Below are 14,705 nucleotides of genomic sequence, written 5' to 3'. Positions count from 1 at the left end.
TCATTTGGCAGTTGAAAGGATTAAATTAGTAGGCTTAGCAGAGTGCCTGGCATAACAGCTAATGTCCGTTAAGTTGTTTAAGGTCATAGAGCCAGAATTTGCAATCATCTGAGTACAGGAGTGAAGTCTCTCCTCAGCTACCATTTTTCTGAACAAGTCAGATTCTTCTTGAGGAACAGGTGCCAGGGAAGGAGTTTGAGGCCTCATCTGATGACTTTTAGGTGGACTTACTGTAAAGCCAAAGTACATGCAAGTTCAGAAATGTAAGTAGGTCAGAGGGCTAGTCTTTTAAATATCAAGCCTGGAACTTCTGAAATTTGATTTCTGACCGCCAAGCTACAGGTCTTCAACTCCTATGGTTCAATGGAAAGATGCAGAAATGGAAACTCAAGGCTGTCTCTAGTAGACACCCCTTTTGTGGTATGAGCTACCTGATCTTCTCTTGTTTATTTCAGTTTCCCCAAGGAGATGATCAGAACACTCATGTGCCCTCTTCTGTCCGAGACTTCTAGGCCCTACAGTTATCCTTTAAAATTTGTCATTCACCTTTTTTTCCCAATAAAATCTCAATACAGAGAAATGCCCTAAACAGACCCTTTGATAAGCTTACAACCTAATGAGAAACTTATTTCATCAAGTTCTACAAAATCATTATGCATGTCCAAGAAGTTTGCAGACACCCTTTACATACTAGGATACTTTTACCAGTGTTTTTAAAGTTTAGGACAACTTCACAATGCAGTCTAGAGTTTGGAAGGCACATCAGATTAGGAATCTGGATAGGGCTTCAAAGTTTTCGAACACCTGGATACTGAGATTCAGACATGTCAGGTTTATTAGGCCCTGCTTCAAACAGCTTAATATGGTAGAGGACAACAGTTACATAAGTAAATCTGTGCAATCAAGTTTTATTGGCATGACTGTAGAAGTGGACACTGATGACAATGTAAGAGAATGGATAGAGAGATGACAGAGAATAAATAGGAATGGCCTCCTAGTAACATATGGGCTTAGTCCTAAGACATGACTGGTATATGTTAGGCCAAAGTGGGAGGCATATTCTAGCTAAACAGAAAAGTAGTGAGCTTGGAGTGATGCATGATCATATATACGTAATGACAAATAATTTACCATGGCCACAGTAGAAGCTGGGTTCTGTGAAGAAAGGAGATACCAGAAAGGAAGAAGCTGAAGATGTAGGCAAGGCCCATAGGACTTTATAACAAGTTTATGATTTGGGAGTGACATCAGCATCATAGCAGAGTGAGCTCCCCCCTTAGACTCTCCCCGCTAAGATGCAATGAAAAGGACATTCATATACCAACAGAGGACATTAACATGATACAGAAGGCATCTGAGAGACCCACGCAGCCATATGCCTGAAGGTGGAGGTGCTGGACCCCCTGGAGGAAGTGGAAGGAGGTAAGGGGACTCTCCACTCCCTCCTCCAATGGCAGGGACCCTGGGTTCTGGACCACATGGCTCTGGGGAAGGGGCCCTCCAAAGGAACACTTTCACTCTCCAAATTCCCTCACAGCCCCACACAGAGGTGACTAAGCTATTGTGGGGCTGTCTTCATCAAGCTAGCACCCCAGGAGAGCAGATAGCAAGGGCAGAGCGAGAATGCCCCCGGGATTGTGCAGGAGAAAGAAAGCACCCCTCTCCCCACCCAGCACTCCAGCTCAGCTGGTCGGCCAGAGTGTCTGCACAGATAGAAAAGCAGTGGCTGGAGGGAATGAGCTGTGGACTGTGGCAGGCTCAGCTCTTGGGGCCAGCCTGGTGGGGTAGTGGTTAGGTTCACATGCTCTGCTTTGGCAGCCCAAGGTTCACAGGTTTGGATCCCAGGCACAGACCTAGCACCACTTGTCAAGCCACTCTGTGGCAGCATCCCACATAATAAAAATAGAGGAACATTGACACAGATGTTAGCTCAGGGCCAATCTTCCTCAACAAAAACAAAAACACAGCTCTTGACCCCTACTCAGTGGTGGCAGGTGGAAGCTGCAACCAGATACTATTGCTATGCAAAAGCACAAATTCACGATGTAAAACAATATGAAAAAGTTTATGATTGGGGTTTGATCTTGAGAGGAGCAGAGCAAATCTTCAAGAGTTTTAAGCCAAAGAAATGTACAGTAAATTGTTAACTCAGCAGCTCTGACATCTTCTGGCCTGGTCCTTGACCACTCTTTGTAGATAACTTTTGAGCCCTTGGAATATGCTGCCTGATAAGAGTATTTTGGTATACCCGGGCTTTGGGCCACACCAGATGTTATGCTAATAACGTGACTTATGGTGAGTACCAATTTTTGCATGCTTAGGGGCTTTGGGCCACAGTGCATCAGTTTGATCTTGGGCTGAGGGGAGAGGGCACCTGGAGACTGAGTAGCTAAGGTCAGTCATGTGCCCACATGCCTACATGACTGACCCCCAATAAGAACCCTGGACACCAGGGCCTGAGTGAGCCTCTCTGGTTGGGAACACTTCACACATGTTATGGAATTCTGGGAGAATTAAGTGCTGTCTGTGCGACTTCACTGGGAGAGGACAGTTGGAAGCTTGTTTCTGGTATATCCTGGACTCTGCCTTATGTGCCCTTTTCCTTTGCTGATTTTAATCTGTATCCTTTCACTGTAATAAACTGTAGTTGTGAGTATAACATCTTCTCTGAGTTCTGTGAGTCCTAGTGAATTCCTAGTGAGGATGGTCTTGGGGACCCCACATGTAAGAAACAAAAAGCAGTACCAGCCCTAATGGCCTAGCGGTTAAAGTTCGACACTCACCACTTCGGCGGCCCGGGTCCAATTCCCAGTCGTGGAACCACACCACCCATCTGTCAGTTGCCGTGCTATGGCGACAGGTCACATAGAAGAACTAGAAGGACTTACAACTAGGATGTACAACTATGCACTGGGGCTTTGGAGAGAGAAGGAAAAGAAGAGGAAGACTGGCAACAGATGTGAGCTCAGGGTGACTATTTCCCTGCAAAAAAAATAAAGAAATAAAAAGTAACATATACCCTTAACATTTAAGAATGAACACATTTGGTCACAAGAATGATGAATTTAGGGGGGCTATTAGGGAATCCAGAAAGGAGATGTAAGGGCCTCAACTAAGGCAGTATTAGTAGAGACTGAGAGAAGTGTTGACAAAGACAAATAAACAGGCCTTGATGACCAACGGTGTGTGGGAGAGGTTGGAGGGGCAGACAGTGTGGGAATCAGGGTTAGCTGGCTTGGGGTTTGAGTAGCTACATTTTCTAATGTAGATACTGGATACACTGGAAAGAACCGGTTCTAGGGTAAGGAGGATGAATTCAGTTGTAAACATGTCAGGAATTAAGTGCTTGTGCAAAATCTAGGTGGATAGGGCTAGTGAGAAAGCATTTCCAACCTGAGATAGATGTAAGAGTTGGCCAGCACACGGAAAGCAGTCGAGGCTGTGGAATAGCAAAATCGTCCTGAAGGAGTATGCAGAGAGCGATGAGAAGAGAGTCAACAACAGAACATAGTGGTACAATGAATGGTGTCTTCTGTAAGCCAAGGGGCCATGCCAGCTATTTTCTACTAAATTTCTACCACCTATGAAGGCTAGAGGCGTACCCACTTCTTCTTGCAGGTCACCTGGCTCTACTCCAACAGAACAGAAATCTTGTCTATTGTGTATTGCAGCGGTAGTGCCTGTCACATAGTACCTACTCAACTACTTCTTTGACAGTGATTCTGAATCAAATTAAGAAAAGCTACTACAGGAAAGAAAACTAGGTTTTGGCTAGCAGAGTTGAAGTCCTATGATTAGATGAGAAAAATGTCACTCATTTAAGTTCTATGTACAAGTGTCGGCTGGAAACAGTTATAAAGGTTGAGGAGCTGGATGTGGGAGAGCAGAAAGACACACACAAACCAGAAGAACCACCTAACTTTTAGACCCGGTCAATCTTTTACAGTAGACGAGGAAGCTCCCAGCTACTGATGTAGCTACTGCTGGCACTTCAGATATTTCCTCAATGTGTTCCACAGATCACTCACCCCCAGAGAGATGCTTCACAAATAGAAAGTTTCTTTGTCAAAAGAGTTTGGGAGATGCTACATAGTCTCTTGGGGTTTCATAGTGCAAGTACTGTAAAGGCGCTGGGAAATTTTGCATCGAAAACTTTTGCTTGTTAAACCCAGTGTTCCCCCAAATCACCTGGCCATTGAACCACTCCCCACCAAAGACCTTTTAAAATCCTGCAGAACTTGTAACCCTTGGAACACATCTCACCACATACCGGGCTTGGCTACTCCAAACGCTTTCTACAGGCTAGGCACCATTTATGAGATCCTTCTTTGACACCAAACATCTGAATGGGAAGCAGGGCAAGCTTTCCTATCTGGTGGATGCACAGATTCCTCTGGTCTACATTAAGGAAAATATGGAAGATTTTATAATTCAGGTGTAAAACTGAGTTTGTAGCAAAAGAACTTGGGCATTCGGCACGTCTGTACTCGAGGACAGTGATGAAGAGCATGGACGCTGGGGCGGCACAGCCTGGGTTCAGGTCCTGCCTCTGCCACTTTCTAGCTACGTGACCTTAGGCAAGTTGCTTAGTCATGCTGCCCACAGCTCTCCGCTAGTGTTCACCTCCTGAGGGATGTTTTACCCAGCAGATCACAAGTGCTCAACATGTGTTAGCCATTTCTCTTAAATTATGGTGTATTTCATAACCATTCTAATCGGTACAGCATTCTAATAAAGTCATTTTAAAAGATGAAGAGACTTCTGGTCAATTAAAATATTTTACTTTAAAATGGATTAGGAAATTAGCATTTTCTAAGAGTAACAGGCATCCCTCTACAGATTAAGCAGAGACAGAGATAAGTAAAAGAATGAAGGGAAGCCACATTTTCAAGAATCCTGGACAAATGTTCAGAAAAGAACAAACTTTCAGAAAAATGACATAGCAGTCATTTAAAAAAAACTTCAACTTTACTTACCTGGTCTAAAAGGAGATTTTCAAGCAGAGATCAAGAAACAGTTTCATGAACAAGTATCCTTCAAAGCAAACAAAAAAACCCTCAAAAATCACCAGACAAAAATGACACCCTTTCTCTCTGTGACAAGGAGTGGGCTGTCGATGAGCTCACACAGCAGGGATTTCCTCGAGGGACCCTGGACTGGGCCTCACATTAGTATTTTACTACCTGAGTGTGTGATGTTAGCTGCCCATCTACAAGCTTGTTTCAGAAATCATTTTCAAAAGCTGTGAACAAATACTAATTCGTTACTGAATAAGCAGTTTTAAAATATTCATAAAATAAGAAAATACGTACACTTAACTGATTGTTTTCCGGTCAGTAGTTGCAGCCCCATATCTTTTGATTTGGTTTCACCTGCTCCTAATATGCTAAAGCGAAAGATACAATCTAGGAGAAGGATCATCGTAAACTGCCGCGTAGTTTAAATCACCTTACAAAATGCGTAATTTTAGCCATTTATTCAGACAAGAATGAGTACTTTTAGAAAATAGATGTTTATTTTTATTATTAAAAAGTTTCATGAGAGAAAACTTGGAAAATAAAGAACAAATGAAAGAATAATAAAGGAAAACATATCATGTATAACAGACCAAGGCTAGAATGCACCAAAATGTTAACAGCAATTCCGATCATAGAGGCACTCAAAAAATATGAATTATGCTATCTTTTAATAAATTTTTAAGCAGGAAGAGTTCAGAATACTTGAAGTTACTTTCTGGACATGCCCCATTTCAGTGATGAAAAAAATCAAAGCATCAAATGCTATTTGTTGCTGATACTTACAAACAATGCCAAGAAATTGCCTTTAAGGCAGAGGTCCCACCATCTGGTGGTCCCACGGCAAAGCATATCTTCCTGGTAGCCCTGTGGTGGTGAGCAGCTTCAGCCTCCTTCCCAGGAGGGCTCAGGAATAGGGCAGCTGGGGTTTCTTTCCTTTCTGATAAATTCAGAACATATGTGTTTTTAAAAATCTCTGGTAACCTTTATTCTGAGTCATCAGGATAGTGAATATAAGCTAAACTCAAACATCGTTTCAAAAATTTCTAAAAAGTGCTCTAATTAAGATGCTTACTGTATTTCTCTAATATTTTTAAAGTTCAAGAACCAACAGTCATTACACTGCTTTCCAACCAGAAGGAATTGTAAGTTCACACAAAGGAGATCCTAATTTCAAGAGGAAAGCACAAAACTTCTGAATAAGACCAAGGCATCTTATATGAAATTTTTATTTCACTTACCTAGCATAAAAAGTAGCTCTTAGGTAACAAATGAGAAGACATTTCAAGAAGTAGACTAGATATCCTTTAACCTTCAGAGACAACCTATTTCTTCAGAAGAGAAATGAAACATCCATTTTTCTCCACCTCTCACCTTTTTAAGTATATGGCGTGGATTGTCGTTAATGACTGCAACGTGGATTTTCAAAGGGACACACTCTTACAGCTCAGGTTTGTATTTTTTCCCCTAATTCAGCCTGTGGTTTCAGTGCTCTTCTCTAAGTGGGGAAGGACCTCATTAAGAGGGGCTGTGAGCAATACTTGTCACTCTAGGGCAGTCGTTCTCAACCCTGGTGCACCAGAGAATCAACCGCCCAAGGAGCTTTTAAAAACACGGATACCTCTGCCCTGCTCCAGCCTGACCCGAATAAGAATTGCTGGGGGTGAGGGCCTGCATCAGGACAAATGGAAAGCTCCCAGGTTATCCCAAAGCTCATCCAGGTTCAAAAACTACTGCTGTAAACTAAGTAATTTGAAGGTAGTTATGTATAAAGTTAGAAAATAATACTTCAATTTTATACTACCCTCTGTTTCAATTAGAAACTATAATTGCCTCCTCCTTTGGTTTTACCTGATGCTATTTTGACGCAAGCGTTACTTCTAAACGAAGGCTACTTCTAAGCTATTGCATTGGTTCTCAAACTAGAGTCCCAACCAGGAGCATCAGCATCAGCTGGGAACTTGTTAGAACGGCAGATGATCAAGGCCCATCTAGACCTGCTGAATCGGGAGCTCTCGGGGCAGGGCCAGCAATCAGGATTTTCACAAGCACGGGAATGCCTCCCGAAGTTGGAGAACCACTGAGCCATTGCAATACTTTAAATGCAGGGCTGCCAGGTTAGACACAGGATGCCCAGTTAAATATGAATTTCAGATAAATACCAAATAATTTTTTTAGTATAATTATGTCCCAAATATTGCCTAAGACATACTTATACTAAAAAAAATTGTTTATCTGAAATTCATATTTAACTGGGCATACTGTATTTTTTTCCCCCTAAATCTGGCAATCCTATTTAAATCTCCCCCACATAGCTTTTAATAGACTTGTAAGAACAAGGTGAATGTGTCCTTTTTAGAATTAATGTTTTTTTTCTTTGTAAAAACTAATTTCAGATGGAAAATTTGAAAAAGATGAACAAGTTGAAAGAAGAAAAAAAAGGAAATCATTCCAGTCACTGAAAACGCAATGTCAAAAAATACACCAAAATGTTCACAATGTTTATGCTTGGTGGACTGGTGTCATGAGTGACATTATTGACCCATAAATTTGAATTTTGAATAATTCAGAACAGTTTGAGTTACTGAGAAATATTCCCATTTTAGTGATGGCAAAACAGAAAAGGAAGTTTGCAGCTGATTTAAAAAACAAAAAAAGAAAAAGAAAATCAAAGTATTGCCTATCGGGAAAATTGGTAGAGAAATAAGGGGATAGTACGCTCCTGATGTCTCTGTTTTGATTAGTTTCTACCTCTGTCGTTGGAGAATTTTTGTGGGGGAAGGTGCTGGTAGGTGGGGGAGGGAGACTAAGAATGGAATTTGGCGGTGGGAGGGATGGCGCCTCTTGGCATTTTAAAACACATTTTTTAAACATTTCTGTAACCCTTATTCTTTTTTTTTTTTTGAGGAAGATTAGCCCTGAGCTAAGTACTGCCAATCCTCCTCTTTTTGCTGAGGAAGACTGGCCCTGAGCTAACATCCATGCCCATCTTCCTCCACTTTACATGTGGGACGCCTACCACAGCATGCCTTCCAAGCAAGGCCACGTCCACACAAGAAGCAGAATGTGCGAACTTAACCCCTGCGCCACTGGGCCAGCCCCTGTAACTCTTATTCTAAGAATCATCAAGATAATGATTTAGAAAAAAGAACTATCTTCTTTCTTAAAACATATTTTTTTCTGATTAGAAAAGTTATACTTATTCTTTGTAGAAAAATTAGAAAAACACAAAGAATAACAATCAGCAGAGAAAACTGTTAAATTTGTGTATAGCCTTTGTGCCTTTTTTCAGTAGTATATAGACGTTTGACAAATGCAGAGTATAGGTATTACTGTGCTTAGTGTGTTACAACCTAGTTTTTTGCCCCAAGAACATATGTGGGGGCCGGCCTGGTGGTGTAGTGGTTAAGTTCGCATGCTCTGCTTCCATGGCCTGGGGTTCATGGGTTTGGATCCTGGGCGTGGACCTACACACTGCTCATCAAGCCACGCTGTGGTGGTGTCCCACATACAAAATAGAGGAAAACTGAGACAGATGTTAGCTCAGAGACAATCTTCTTCAAGCGAAAAGAGGAAGATTGGCAACAGATGTTAGCTCAGGGCCAATCTTCCTCACCAACCCCTCCATCCCAAAAAGAGCATATGTGAATCTTTTCTCAGATCATTAAATTTTTTCCCACATAATTTTGATGATGACTTAGTGTTCAGTTATTGGGATGGTTATATAATAATTTAATCTCCTGTTGAAGATTCAGTTTTCCTAGTTTTTCCCCATTGAGGATGCAGACCATCCTTGGGTATAGGTCTCATTGTATACATCTGACAAATCCCTCAGAGTAAATTCCTAGTCCTTACAAGAGACATTGCTGGGTCAGAGGGCATTCATCTTAAATGCAGTCATACTAGTTTAACGGGACGTTAAGCAGGGCTTTCCTCCATGTTCCAGAATTGGTCCCCAGGGCTCTGTCAGCTCGGGCCAGAGTCCCTCGCAGGGAATGAGACCGTTGGGCACTACCCTGCCCAACATTCCTTTCCCCAGGCTGAAGAAACTGACTTGTGAAGGAGGGGTTTGTGGGCAGTGCCATGAAGGAAGCCCCAAGCTACTACTAGTAGAAAGACTCGGAGGAGAGGGGCTGTAAAAAAAGGGAAACTGGGTAGATGGACGTGTGCTAAGGCAGGGAGAGGAGGACTGGGGGGTGGCAAGGCGGAGCGGTGGTGATGCAGCTGCAGCATCTCCACTGTCCGGCGTAGCGGGGACGTTTCTACATCTTCCCTGCTCAGGGAACTCTGGGGAGGTACGAGGTTTTCAGTAGAAAATGCGAAAGTCTACATTTTGAAAGGCTGAGATAAAGATGAAGTAAATAATATTTTTAAATATCTTGGCAATCACAATGGCTTCATACTATCATCACCTAATACCTCAAGGCATAATGCCCACTTGGGGTGAGATTGTTAACCATAGTGGATATAAACGCTTTACTCGAGAAGCCTTCTTGATAATTTTCCATTTTCTTGACTAATTTTTTTTTTTCAGATTTTTTTATTTTTCCTTTTTCTCCCCAAAGCCCACCAGGACATAGTTGTGCACTTTTTAGTTGTGGGTCCTTCTAGTTGTGGCATGTGGGACGCCACCTCAGCGTGGCTTGATGAGCAGTGCCATGTCTGTGCCCAGGATTCGAAACAGCAAAACTCTGGGCCGCCTAAGCAGAGTGCACGAACTTAACCACTAGGCCACGGGGCCCACCCCTTGACTAATTTTTTTTTTAGATATGATTAGATTGTTATTTTTACCTCAAATATAGCTGGAAAAGAGCTCCTTGCAAGAGTCAAAGAAGCATTAGCTCTGCTATTTTCTTGTTTCCATTTTGTGAAGGTTAGTTTATTTAGAACCATAATATAATTTGTAAATCCAATAACTGGACATTAGAATGCATCACAAAATACTGCAGGTGGAAAACGAGAGAGGATGCCCTTATGTTGTGGTAGTTCCACTCTTTTGTCAATATATGTGTGTGCCGACAGGACCACAGAATAGGAGGACATGACATCACTCATCAGTCTGCATTAAATTCTCAATAAAACTTAATTTCTTTCTTTTTCTTTTTAGATAAAAATGAATGTAAATAGAAGTTTTAATCTTTTCTCCCCCATCCCAATGGATTTTCTTGTGTATTCCCTATGGTTCCTACACCTCTCTATGAAGACCACAGGCTTAGAAAATGGAAAGAAGGGGAAAGAAAAAATAGATGATGTCTCACCCCCTCCACTTCAGGTCTCACCTGCCAAATGGGTAGGAGGGAGAACCTTACATCCTTTATGTGGGTGGAGTTTTAAACTGAAGTGGAATTTTTTAAAAGACTTTATTTTTTAAAAGTAGTTTAGATTTACAACAAAATTGAGAGGAAAGGACAGAGATTTCCCATTCCTGCCCCTGCACATGGAGAGCCTCCACCATTATCAACATCACTCACCGGAATGGTATATATATATATTTTTTTTACCACGGATGAACCTACATTGAAGCATCATAATCACCCAAAGTCCATAGTTTGCCTTACAGTTCTTTTTTAAAATTTTTTTTTCTGCTTTTTTTCCTCCCCAAATCCCCCCAGTGCATAGTTGTATATTTTAGTTGTGGGTCCTCCTAGTTGTGGCATGTGGGACACCGCCTCAGCATGGCCTGATGAGCAGTACCACGTCTGAGCCCAGGATCGGAACCAGTGAAACCCTGGGCTGCCAAAGTGGAGCGTGTGAACTTAACCACTTGGCCATGGGGCTGGCCCCAACAGTTCATTTTTGGTGGTGTACATTCTATGGATTGGGACAAAAGTATAACAACATCCATCCATCAGTAACATCATATAGAGTATTTTCACTACCCTAAAAGTCATCAGTGATCTGCCAATTCCTCTTACCTCAGCCCTCACAACCATGGATCGTTTTGTTGTTTCCATAGTTGTGCCTTTTCCAGAATATCATATAGCTGGACTCATATAGTATGTAGCCTTGTCAGATTGGCTTCTTTCACTTAGTGATATACGCTAATGGTTCCTCCATGTCTTTTCATGGCTTGATCGCTCATTTCATTTTAGCACTGAATAATATTCCATCATCCGGATGTACCACGGCTTGTTTATCCACTCACCTACTGAAGAACATCTTGCTTGCCTCCAAGTTGAGTCAGTTATGGTTAAAGCTGCTATAATAGTCGTGTGCAGGTTTTTGTGTGCACAGCAACTCTCAATTCCTTTGAGTAAACATGAAGGAGAGGAATTGCTGGATCGTATGGTAAGAGTATGTTTAGTTTTGTGAGAAATTGCCAAACTATATTACAAGGAGGCTGTACCATTTTGCAGTCCTTCTAGCAATGTAGGAGAATTCCTGTCACCAGCATCTGGTGTTGTCAGTGTTCTGAATTTTGGACATTCTAATAGATATGTAGTGGTATCGCATTGTTGTTTTAATTTGCATTTCCCTGATGACATACGATGTGGAGCATCTTTTCATATGCTTCTTTGCCATCTGTGTATCTTCTTTAGTGAGGTGTTTGTTAAGCTCTTTGACCTATTTTTTAATCAGGTTGTTTGTTTTCTTATTGTTGAGTTTTAAGAGTTCTTTGTGGGGCCAGCCTCGTGTCTGAGTGGTTAAGTTCACGAGCTCAGCTTCAGCAGCCCAGGGTTTCACCAGTTCAGATCCTGGGGGCAGACTGAGCACTGCTCATCAAGCCATGCTGAGGCGGCACCCCACATAGCACAACCAGAGGCACTCACAACTAGAATATACACTATGTGCTGGGCGGCTTTGGAGAGAAGAAGGAAAAATAAATAAAAATTTTTAAAAAAGAGTTCTTTGTAAATTTTGGATAGCAGTCCTTGATCAGATGTGTCTTTTGCAAATATTTCCTCCCGGTTTGTGGCTTGTTTTCTCATTCTCTTGACGGTGTCTTTTGCATAGCAGAAGTTCTTAATTTTAATGAAGTCTAGGGTATCAATTATTTTATTCATGGGTCATGTTGGATCTAAAGAGTCATCACCATACCCAAAGTTATCTGGGTTTTCTCCTATGTTATCTTCTAGACATTTTATAGTTTTGCATTTTAGATTTAAGTCTCTGATCCATTTCAGTTAATTTTTGTGAAGAATGTAAAGTCTGTGTCTAGATTCATTTTTTTGCATGTGGACGTCCAGTTGTTCTAGCATCACTTGTTGAAAAGACTGGCTTTGTTCCATTGTATTGCCTTTGCCCTTTTATCAAAGATCAGTTGACTATAATTGTGTAGGTCTATTTCCAGGCTCTCTATTTTGTTCCATTAATCAATTTGTCTGTTCTTTTGTCAATACCACAGTGTCTTGATTACTGTAGCATTATAGTAAGTCTTGAAGTCAGGTAGTGTCACTTCTCTGACTTTGCTCTTCTCCTTCAGTATTGTGTTGGCTATTCTGGGTCTTTCACCTCTCCACATAAACTGGAGAAGCACTTTGTTGATATCCATAAAATAACTTGTTGGGAGTTTGATTGGGATTGCATTGAACCTCTAGATCAAATTGGGAGAACTGACATCTTGGTAATATTGAGTCTTCTTATCCATGAACATGGAATATCTCTCCATTTATTTAATTCTTGGATTTTGTTCAACAGTTTTATTTTTATCTTCATATAGATTCTGTACATATTTTGTAAGATTTATACCTACGTATTTCATTTTGAGAGTGCTAATGTAAGTAGTGTTGTGTTTTTTATTTCAGATTCCCTTTATTCATTGCTAGTATACAGGAAAGCAGTTGACTTTTGCATATTAACCTTGTATCTTGCAACTTTTCTATAATTGCTTATTAGTTCCAGGATTTTCTACATAGACAATCATGTCATCTGTGAACAAAGGCAGTTTTATTTCTTCCTTCCCAATCAGTGTACCTTTTATTTCCTTTTCTTGTCTTATTGCATTAGTGTCTTAGTCCCATCAGCCTGCTATAACAACTGACTGTAGACTGGGTGGCTTATAAACAACAGTCATTTATTTTTGACAGTTCTGGAAGTTGGGAAGTCTGAGATCAAGGTGCCAGCAGATTTGGCATTTGGTGAGGCCCACTTCCTGGTTCATAGACAGCTGTCTTCTACTGTGTCCTCACATGGAAGAAGGGGTGAAAGAGTTCTCTGGGGTTTCTTATAAGGGTACTAATCTCACTCATGAAGGCTCCACCCTCACCATCTAATCACCTCCCAAAGGACCCACCTCCAAATACTATCACATTGGCAGTTAAAATTTCACCATATGAATTTTGGGAGGACCCTTCCGTCTATAGCAATTATAGGACTTCTGGTATGGTGTTGAAAAGGAGTGGTGAGAGAAGACATCCTTGCCTTTAGCATCCTGATTTTAGCAGGAAAGCTTCTAGTTTCTCACCGTTAAATATGATGTTAGTTATAGATTTTTTTGTAGATGTTCTCTGTCAAGATGAGGAAGTTTTTTCTATTCCTATTTGCTGTATTCACTTTATTTTAATGTTTATATTCTATTGGTGTAGGTGTTTTGTCTCTTGGATGTACAGTCAATACCTTGTTTTAAAGTCTCTTGAAATAATTCCCCTTCTTGTGGTTACTTACCAACTACTTGGGTAGATAGGTTCATTTGTTTCAGCTTGTTTTTTATTTCTGGGGATATTGTCCTTTTTGACTTAATTTTATTTCTAAATGATGTAAAACTTTTACATGAATTCACAGTCAAAACTAATAAAATACATTGAGAAGCCTATCTTCTACCCTTTACTCAATCTGTTCTCATACTCCCCTACCATTTTTATTAGTTTTTGGTTTATCTTTCCATTGTTACTTTATATATATAAAAAAATCATATGTAAATGTATTTATATCCTTCCCTCCTTTCTTAAACAAAACAGGGCCTACTATACATACTATTTTACACCTTGCTTTTTTTTCACTTGACAATATATCCTAGCAATCACTCATAGCTATATGCAGAGTTCTTTCTCATTAAAACTGTACTGTTCCTGATTAAAACATTAAAATTGTGAGGCTGTACCTTTCCCCTATTGATAGGCATTGGAGTTGTTTCCATTACTTAGCTGTTATAAAAGTGTTAAAATGAATCTCCTTCAGCATGCACCATTACATCTTTTTATCAGTATATTTTTGTGCTAGATTCTCAGAATTGGATTGCTGGATCAAAAGGTGAATGCATATGTATTTACTCTATACTCATTAAACAACAAGTTGTCTGACATAATTTGGAACAATTTATCCTGTATAAATGAGCTTGGCAGATGATTTTGGCTAACAAATTAAAGTGGTAGAGTTTTGGGTGCAAAAGTTCTAATATTGAGAATAGATTTCCTGACTTGTTAATTATAACGGACTGTAGGGGAGGAAAAACTATTCCTATACTTTCTAGGTCCTTCTGGCTGGATTAAATTGACAGGAGACAGAAAAACAGGAGAAAATCAAACAAAGTTTAATAACATGTATATATGGTAGAAACCCAGGAAAACCGAGTAACTCACCAAAATGGCTGAAGCCACCACCTTAAATACCCTCCTCAGCTAAAGACAAACCAGGATGTTGGGGTCAGTGGTTTGGGCCTTCAAAAAGGGGGAAGGTAATTTACATGGAGATGGAAAATCAAATGTTTGATAAATACTTGTTTGCTGGGTTATCTATGGACCATGGGACCCA

The sequence above is a fragment of the Equus quagga genome, chromosome 7, assembly GCF_021613505.1.
Source record: "Equus quagga isolate Etosha38 chromosome 7, UCLA_HA_Equagga_1.0, whole genome shotgun sequence".
NCBI classification, from domain to species: domain Eukaryota; kingdom Metazoa; phylum Chordata; class Mammalia; order Perissodactyla; family Equidae; genus Equus; species Equus quagga.
The sequence above is the reverse complement of the archived record's forward strand: the minus strand, read 5'-3'. Positions refer to the sequence as shown.